Raw genomic sequence first — 10,266 nt, 5'->3', positions numbered from 1 at the left:
GAGCCCTTTGCAATCAAGAAGCTGAAAACATGAAAATCATTTTAATGCAATATTAATATTTTATAATGGTTTAAATTATGTATTTACTGTAAATATGTTACATTCCAATGTTCTTCACATGGGGGAATATGTTCTATATATTTATAAATAGATATTCATATATATATATATATATATATATATATATATATGTGTGTGTGTGTACTGTATATATCTATTACTTTATATATATCCAAAACTGCTCGTTAGCACCGCATAGCCTCTAACGCAAAACTCGTAATCTATGTGATAGAAAGTAATTAAATTTTCTGGTATAGTGAATATCACGCTATATTTATTCTTAGTTTTCAGGAAATACAAATTAAACTGAAATGTTTTTTTCTATACATTTAATTGTATTTGCTTCTAGTTTAGTAACATTACTTTTATGTTAGGTAAATAAGTATATTGTAAACTTTGAATAAAATTCACCTGCATACAACTGATGAGTTAAATGGACAGTGAACACCTTGAGATTTTAATGTAAAATATTTAGTTGTGTGTGATTAAACAACTTAAATTTTCTTTCATTATTTTTATGGCCCCTTTTCATGCAATTTATGAATCTCAAAACTTGTAATGCCCCCTGCTGACTTTCCAAAGCTAGCTCTGCTACATATATATCCCTGGCTTTATCAGATAACAATTGCAAAACAATTCATTTTATACTAACTTTATGAGAGTGGCTTGCATCATTGGCTATTGAAAAATAATTGCAATAAAAAAGATGTTAATTATTCATCCTACTTCTGTTGGCTTATATCTGTGTTAAGGCATGGTAGTGAAGCAGCTTAGGTGTGCCTATGGCTTAAAATGGCAGTTGTATCATATACAGTCCTCCTACAAATATATATATATATATATATATATATATATAAAACACGGAAGGGGACTGCACTCTCATACCAGACCGGGTACACATCCCATGACCCTGTAACATGCTCAGCCCTGGGTGCTCACGGCACTCACAGTAAGCTGTGCTGTCCCCAGAGGCACAGGCAGTTAACACCAGACAGGTCTGGGTGCAAGAACCATAGGGAAATTACAAAACAAATTAATACAACACACAGAGAAAGTCCAGCACTCACTTACAAGCTCTCAGCTAAGATTTAAAAGCAAAAATGAAAAGGTTAGTTACCGCAGTAACTAGCTTAGGTAACTAACCTTTCCATGTTTGCTTTTAAATCTTAGCTTAGAGCTTGTAAGTGAGTGCTGGACTTTCTCTGTGTGTTGTATTAATTTGTTTTGTAATTTCCCTATGGTTCTTGCACCCAGACCTGTCTGGGGTTAACTGCCTGTGACTCTGGGGACAGCACAGCTTCCTATGAGTGCCTGTGAGCACCCAGGGCTGAGCATGTTACAGGGTCATGGGATGTGTACCCGGTCCGGTATGAGAGTGTAGTCCCCTTCCTTGTTTTGTATTTGTCTAGGGTGATTACATAAGCCTGTGCACCCTTCCCTTGTTCTCAGTTTGTTTGGATTTGAGAGCTTGCATTGTGTGGCTGTTTTAGGGTCCCAGGTATTGGAAAGTACTTTGATGTGGTACCTGGGCTTGTCCCATTTGGCCAAATGCAGTAACTAACCTTTCCCTTTTTGCGTTTAAATCTTAGCTGAGAGCTTGTAAGTGTGTGCTGCACTTTCTCTGTGTGTTGTATTAATTTGTTTTGTAATTTCCCTATGGTTCTTGTATCCAGACCTGTCTGGGGTTAACTGCCTGTGACTCTGGGGACAGCACAGCTTCCTCTGAGTGCCCGTGAGCACCCAGGGCTGAGCATGTTGCAAGGTCATGGGATGTGTACCTGGTCCGGGATGAGAGTGCAGTCCCCTTCCATGTTTTGTATATGTCTAGGGTGATTACATAAGCCTGTGCACCCTTCCCTTGTTCCCAGTTTGTTTGTATTTGAGAGCTTGCATTGTGTTGTTGTTTTAGGGTCCCAGGTATTGGAAAGGACCTTGATGTGGCACCTGGGCTTGTCCCATTTGGCCAAATGCGGTAACTAACCTTTCCATTTTTGCTTTTAAATCTTAGCTGAGAGCTTGTAAGTGAGTGCTGGACTTTCTCTGTGTGTTGTATTATTTGTTCTGTAATTTCCCTATGGTTCTTGCACCCAGACCTGTCTGGGGTTAACTGCCTGTGACTCTAGGGACAGCACAGCTTCCTGTGAGTGCCTGTGAGCACCCAGGGCTGAGCATGTTACAGGGTCATGGGATGTGTACCCGGTCCGGTATGAAAGTGCAGTCCCCTTCCATGTTTTGTATTTGTCTAGGGTGATTACATACGCCTGTGCACCCTTCCCTTGTTCCCAGTTTGTTTGGATTTGAGAGCTTGCATTGTGTGGCTGTTTTAGGGTCCCAGGTATTGGAAAGGACCTTGATGTGGTACCTGGGCTTGTCCTATTTGCAAACAAAAAGGAGAATCCCAACTAGTCCTTAAGAAATAGCCCGCTATGCTTTAAACCCGGAAAGCAAACATTCTTGTATTACCCTCTGGAATATATCAAGATATCTATTAAGTCTCTGCATTCATTTGTGTATATCTGTGTTCAATTATAACTTGTACACTGTCATCCGGTTTCCCCTTAATAAAACCAATGCCTGGCTGATAAACTCAGCGTGTTAGCTTGTAAACAGTCTGTCTAGGAGTAAACAAAATCCTTCCTGGATAATTAAATAAGTATAACAGCCCAACAGTCACTGAAGCAAAATGTATAAGTGAACAGCCTCTTCTTTATAATGCCACTTGTTGTTACACTCACTTACAGCACTTCCCAAATGCACATGGTATAATGGAGTAAATAAACAACTTTTCTCACCATCTTAGGATAGTGTGCTCTCCCAGGCTCCAGCCTGTCCACTATAGCGGAACGAGCACTCCACAAGCCGGGCTTCTCCTTCGGCAGTAATTCCAGTTCCGGGTATCGTCCAGATATCCAATGGGGGCGATATAGTGACGTATTCAGCGTGTCACTCACTCTGTCAATCCAATGGCTGCTCGGCAAGATACTGTGTTCAGTATGTCATTTGCTGACAAGCAAAATGGGCGTATTAGCAGGGTTCAATGACAAACCAGGGTTCTGTCTCCATATACGATACTCCATCTGTTAGTTGAAAACTTTTAACCGTATACACACTTGCCTCAAGGAAAAAATAAAATTGTATGTAATAGGGCTCTGCTATACACGCTCAGGCAGGGGTTAAAGGTATTCCAAAAGAAAAAAGTATATAATTATATAGGCATATCTGAGGAGGGTAAACGTACTTTCTCCTCACAGAGGGTAATTCCGGCAGGCTTTGCAGACGGTGCTGGCTTGTGGTAATAGTTGCAAATCAAAAAAAAAGGAAACATGCCAGGCACCCGAAAAATGATTAGTATAAAATTGCACTTTATTGGTATTCCATTAAAAAATATTAATACAAAAAGAGAGAGAGAATGTGGGGGAACCCCCCAAAAAAGCAGACTAACGCGTTTCGGCTAGGAGAGCCGTACTCATAGTCCATTTTTTTGACTTGTCCTATTTGGCCAAATGCATTAACTAACCTTTCCATTTTTGCTTTTAAATCTTAGCTGAGAGCTTGTAAGTGAGTGCTGGACTTTCTCTGTGTGTTATTTATATATATATATATATATATATATATATATATATATATATATATATATATATATATATATATATATATATATTATATTATATATATATATATATATATATATATATATATATATATATATATATATATATATATATTGTCTGACTGTAGGATGATATCATTGGTGATGTCACTAGTGATGCCATTGATTATTTAATCTGTGATGTCACAAGTGATATAATTGATAATATCATCAACAATGTTATGTGTGATGTCTTCAGTGATGTTATGCAAAGTTCCCAAAGTCAGGGAGTTTAATTTCCAACTTTTTAACGTTTCATTTCAAAATGTAATGAATATATATATATATATATATATATATATATATATATATACAGGTAGCCCTCAGTTTACGCCGGGGTAAGGTTCCAGAAGGAATGGTTGTAAATCGAAACCGTTATAAATTAAAACCCAGTTTATAATGTAAGTCAATGGGAAGTGAGGGAGATAGGTTCCAGGCCCCTCTCAAAATTTTCATAAGTAACACCTTATACATTATTTTTAAAGCTTTGAAATGAAGACTTTAAATGCTAAACAGCATTATAAACCTAATAAAATAATCACACAACACAGAATATATAATTAAACTAAGTTAAATGAACAAAAACATTTGCTAAACAGCATTATAAACCTAATAAAATAAGCTCACAACACAGACTTCACTTGCATTTTTCTGCAAACAGTTCTTTCTATGCATTCCAATCTGGACTGATCTATAGACAGGAATATATTGTTCCTTTGAAATCTGCTCGATAGCTCAGGTCTGGTTAAACTGATTACTTTCATCTTGCTTGGCTTTGCTGCAACACAAGAGGACAGCTCCACCTACTGGCTATTTTAATAAATGCACTGCTTCTCAATGCTTTTCAATAGCAGTCACATGACTAAAAAAAAAAAGGTTGTTATTCTGAAACGGTGTAAATTGAACCGTTGTAAAACGAGGGCCACCTGTATATATATAAATATATATAGTGTATATTTATATATCAACATTTCCAAGAGCAGGATTTTCACTTAAATCAGCAACTGCCAGGGTGTCAGGATCAATTTCTTAGATATTAAAGTATGCCAGGCATCTACACTCATGAAACTTGTAACAAGTGTTTATTAGACAAATCCACAAATCCAGAAATCTAAAATCCAAACTTATTTTGAAATCCTAACTTTTTAATTATTTTTGTTTTTTAAATACACTTATCAAAAATTGCTATTTTTCCCTGTCTGTAAGTATTAACTACAGTACTGTACTATCATTCTCAGGGTACAATATATACAAAAGTATGAAAAATTACATAATTTACCTTTAGATTGCATTGCGCACCTTCGGCTTTAGCGCAGATGGCTTAGCACACCTTCTTGTTACGGCAAAATCTAAAACAGGCTAGTGTAGCATGCCACGTAGAAGTCTATGGGAAAAGGGAACAAGTGCTGTCGCACTATAAGACCTTCAGACCTTAACAAAATGGAGGCTTTCACTTGAGCAATAACTTTTTACTTTCAATATAAGCTCAAGAATCGGAGCGCTATTGATTTAACTTGAGTGGTGTTTTTTAGCTCCACTTGTAATCTAGGCCTAAGTAGACAGAATTATGTATTCAAAGCATATAGTAGCCTGAGAATAATATGCAGATGTATTTTTTTAAATTATATTACATATTTAAATATTGGAAAAAATAAGAGTGAAGTTTTAGTGTCCATCAAGGATTGGGTGCTGATATGGTGTAACCTATGCTTCTTTCTCTGCTGACACCAATTAGGAATAATTATAAATGGGTCAATAAAGTGTGCAACTAACAACCATGTGGAATATAGCAGTGTTAAACCTGGAGTCTTTAATTTTTGGAAAACCCACCATTTTCAGTATTAAAGTACATGAAAAGAGACAAACATCTAGATTTAGCGTTTTGCGGCCAAAGGGGTGCGTTAGCTACGCGTCTTTTTTTTCTAGCGCTGCTTCTAAACAACGCTGGTATTTAGAGTTCTCTGAAGGGCTGCGTTGGGCTCCAAAAAGGGAGCGTAGAGCATAATTTACCGCCACTTCAACTCTCAATACCAGCGTTGCTTACGGTAGCGGCTAGCTGGAAAAACGTGCTCATGCACGATTCCCCCATAGGAAACAATGGGGCAGTTTGGGCTGAGAAAAACCTAACACCTGCAAAAAAGCAGTGTTAAGCTCCTAACGCAGCCCCATTGTTTCCTATGGGGAAACAGTTTCTAAGTCTGCACCTAACACCCTAACTTGAACCCTGAGTCTAAACACCCCTAACCTTACACTTATTAACCCCTAATCTGCCGCCCCCACTATCACTGACACCTGCATTATATTATTAACCCCTAATCTGCCGCTGCGTACACCACCGCAACCTACATTATAGCTATGTACCCCTAATCTGCTGTCCCTAACATCGGCGACACCTATATTATATTTATTACCCCCTAATCTGCCCCCCACGTCGCAGCTACCTTACCTACACTTATTAGCCCCTAATCTGCCGACCGGACCTCGCCGCTACTCTAATAAATGTATTAACCCCTAAAGCTAAGTCTAACCCTAACACCCCCCTAAGTTAAATATAATTTTAATCTAACAAAATAAATTAAATCTTATTAACTAAAGTATTTCTATTTAAAGCTAAATACTTACCTGTAAAATAAACTCTAATATAGCTACAATATAACGAATAATTATATTGTAGCTATTTTGGGATTTATATTTATTTTATAGGCAAATTTGTATTTATTTTAACTAGCTACAATAGCTATTAAATAGTTAATAACTATTTAATAGCTACCTAGTTAAAATAATTACAACATTACCTGTAAAATAAATCCTAACCTAAGTTATAATTAAACCTAACACTACACTATCAATAAAAAAATTAAATCAATTAACTACAATTACCTACAATTAAATAAACTATACCACCCCCCAACATTACAACCCACCACCCACATACCCCTACTCTAACCCAAACCCCCTTTTAATAAACCTAACACTACCCCCCTGCAGATCTCCCTACCTTGAGTCGTCTTCACCCAGCCGGGCACCGATGGACCAAAAGAAGACATCCGGAGCAGCAGAAGTCTTCATCCTATCCGGGCAGAAGAGGACATCCGGACCGGTAGACATCTTCATCCAAGCGGCATCTTCTATCTTCATCCATCCGGAGCGGAGCGGAGCCATCTTCTTCCACGACGCCTACTCGCCGAATGAAGGTTCCTTTAAATGACGTCATCCAAAATGGCGACCCTCGAATTCCGATTGGCTGATAGGATTCTATCATCCAATCGAAATTAAGGTAGGAAAAATCTGATTGGCTGATTGAATCAGCCAATCAGATTCAAGTTCAATCGGATTGGCTGATCCAATCAGCCAATCAGATTGAGCTCGCATTCTATTGGCTGTTCCGCTCTGGATGGATGAAGATAGAAGATGCCGCTTGGATGAAGATGTCTACCGGTCTGGATGTCCTCTTCTGCCCGGATAGGATGAAGACTTCTGCCGCTCCGGATGTCTTCTTTTGGTCCATCGGTGCCCGGCTGGGAGAAGACGACTCAAGGTAGGGAGATCTCCAAGGGGGTAGTGTTAGGTTTATTTAAGGGGGGTTTGGGTTAGAGTAGGGGTATGTGGGTGGTGGGTTGTAATGTTGGGGAGTGGTATTATGGGTTTTTTTACAGGCAAAAGAGCTGATTTCTTTGGGGCATGCCCCGCAAAAAAAAGCCCTTTTAAGGGCTGGTAAGGTAATAGAGCTGTTAACTTTTTTAATTTAGATTAGGGTAGGGATTTTTTTTTATTTTGGGGGGCTTTGTTATTTTATTAGGGGGCTAAGAGTAGGTGTAATTAGCTTAAAATTCTTGTAATCTTTTTTTATTTTTTGTAATTTAGTGTTTGTTTGTTTTTTGTAATTTAGTTTAGTTTATTTAATTGTAGGTAATTGTAGTTAATTGATTTAATTTATTTATTGATAGTGTAGTGTTAGGTTTAATTGTAACTTAGGTTAGGATTTATTTTACAGGTAATTTTGTAATTATTTTAACTAGGTAGCTATTGAATAGTAAATAACTATTTAATAGCTATTGTAGCTAGTTAAAATAAATACAAAGTTGCCTGTAAAATAAATATAAATCCTAAAATAGCTACAATATAATTATTCATTATATTGTAGCTATATTAGGGTTTATTTTACAGGTAAGTATTTCACTTTAAATAGGAATACTTTAGTTAATAAGATTTAATTTATTTTGTTAGATTAAAATTATATTTAATTTAGGGGGGTGTTAGGGTTAGGGTTAGACTTAGCTTTAGGGGTTAATACATTTATTAGAGTAGCGCCGAGGTCCGTCGGCAGTTTATGGGTTAATAAGTGTAGGTAAGGTAGCGCCGACGTTGGGGGGGCAGATTAGGGGTTAATAAATATTATGTAGGTGTCGGCGATGTTAGTGGCAGCAGATTAGGGGTTCATAGGGATAATGTAGGTTGCGGCGATGTGCGGTCGGCAGATTAGGGTTAAAAATATTTATTATAGTGGCGGCGATGTGGGGGGACCTCGGTTTTGGGGTACATAGGTAGTTTATGGGTGTTAGTGTACTTTAGAGCACAGTAGTTAAGAGCTTTATAAATTGGCGTTAGCCCATAAAGATCTTAACTACTGACTTTTTTTTGCGGCTGGAGTCTTGTCGGTAGAGGCTCTAATGCTCACTTCAGCCAAGACTCTAAATACCGGCCCTGGGTGCTCAGTAGCACTCACAGGAATCTGTGCTGTCCCCAGAGTCACAGGCAGTTAACCCCAGACAGGTCTGGTTGCAAGAACCATAGGGGAAATTACAAAACAAATAAATTAATACAACACACAGAGAAAACCCTGCACTCACTAGCAAGCTCTCAGCTAAGATTAAAAGCAAAAATGGAAAGGTTAGTTACCGCATCTGGCCAAATGGGACAAGCCCAGGTACCAAGTCAAGGTCCTTTACAAAAACCTGGGACCCTAAAACAGCCACACAATGCAAGCTCTCAATCCAAACAAACTGGGAACAAATGAAGGGTGCACAGGCTTATGTAATCAGTCATATACAAAACACGGAAGGGGACTGCACTCCTAGACCGGACTGGGTACACATCCAATGACCCTGCAACATGCTCAGCCCTGGGTGCTCAGTGGCACTCACAAGAAGTTGTGCTGTCCCTAGAGTCACAGGCAGTTAAACCCAGACAGGTCTGGGTGCAAGAACCATAGGAGGAATTACAAAACAAATAAATTAATACAACACACAGAGAAAACCCTGCACTCACTAGCAAGCTCTCAACTAAGAGTAAAAGCAAAAATGGAAAGGTTAGTTACCGCATCTGACCAAATGGGACAAGCCCAGGTACCACGTCAAGGTCCTTTCCAAAAACCTGGGACCCTAAAACAGCCACACAATGCAAGCTCTCAATCTAAGCAAACTGGGAACAAGTATTTGTTTTGTAATTTCCCCTATGGTTCTTGCACCCAGACCTGTCTAGGGTTAACTGCCTGGGACTCTGGGGACAGCACAGTTTCTTGTGGGTGCCACTGATCACCCAGGGCTGAGCATGTTGCAGGGTCATGGGATGTGTACCTGGTCCGGTCTAGGAGTTCAGTGCCCTTCCGTGTTTTGTATATGACTGGGGTGATTACATAAGCCTGTGCATCCTTCACTTGTTCCCAATTGGTCTCCCAGGGGCAATTGGTCTCTCAGGGGGATGTACAGGATCTTTATGTACTTTTGGCAGTATATAAAAAGTTGGAATCTTTGTATGTAATATATTTATAAAGTCAAATTCCCTTTTGTTTAATATAGTTAACTCTAATCCCTTATTGAGGAAATTGGTAAATATATCTTTAAAAAGTAACATAGTAACATAGTAGATAAGGTTGAAAAAAGACTGAAGTCCATCAAGATCAACCTATACAAATCTAAAATAGTTACAAAAAGCTCCAGTTAAGCTTAAATAACCCCACTAAAAGGTGACTCATTTACTAGCAATCATATCCATGAATTTTGTTTATATACAGAAATGTATCCAGTGTCAGAAGATTACTCTTTAATTTCTCATATGTTTTGACATCATGTAATTGTCTGTAGTATTCATTAATATAATTTTCTTTATTCATGATGACAATGCCTCCACCTTTATTGGCAGGTTTTATTACCAAATTTTCATCTTTCTCAAGTTGTTCTAGGAATTCAGATTGTTTTAAATTTAGTTTATGTGTCTTTTTTAATTTTATTAAATCATTCTGAACAGCATTCAGTAGACGTTGTGAAAACACGGTCTTTGTTTGCAGTGGTCTCTGACTGGGACAGTCTAATATGTATGCCTTGTGACTAACTTGTTTTTAAATAAATTGTTATATTCTTTTATCCACTTCTGATTCATTCCATGTGGAGTTTCAAACCAGCTGGGATATCGATCTTTGCCTTTTTCTCCTATTTGGAGTTTTCCTGTGCCCTAACATCTAGAGCTTGATTTTGAAGCTCTAGAATGTGAGTACCGTTCTTTGCCTTTTTAAATATTTGAAAAACCACAGGACTTCACTATGTGTTTTTCCTTTTCTC

Source organism: Bombina bombina, chromosome 2, assembly GCF_027579735.1.
Source record: "Bombina bombina isolate aBomBom1 chromosome 2, aBomBom1.pri, whole genome shotgun sequence".
Classification (NCBI taxonomy): Eukaryota; Metazoa; Chordata; class Amphibia; order Anura; family Bombinatoridae; genus Bombina; species Bombina bombina.
Note: the sequence above shows the minus strand (reverse complement) of the source record.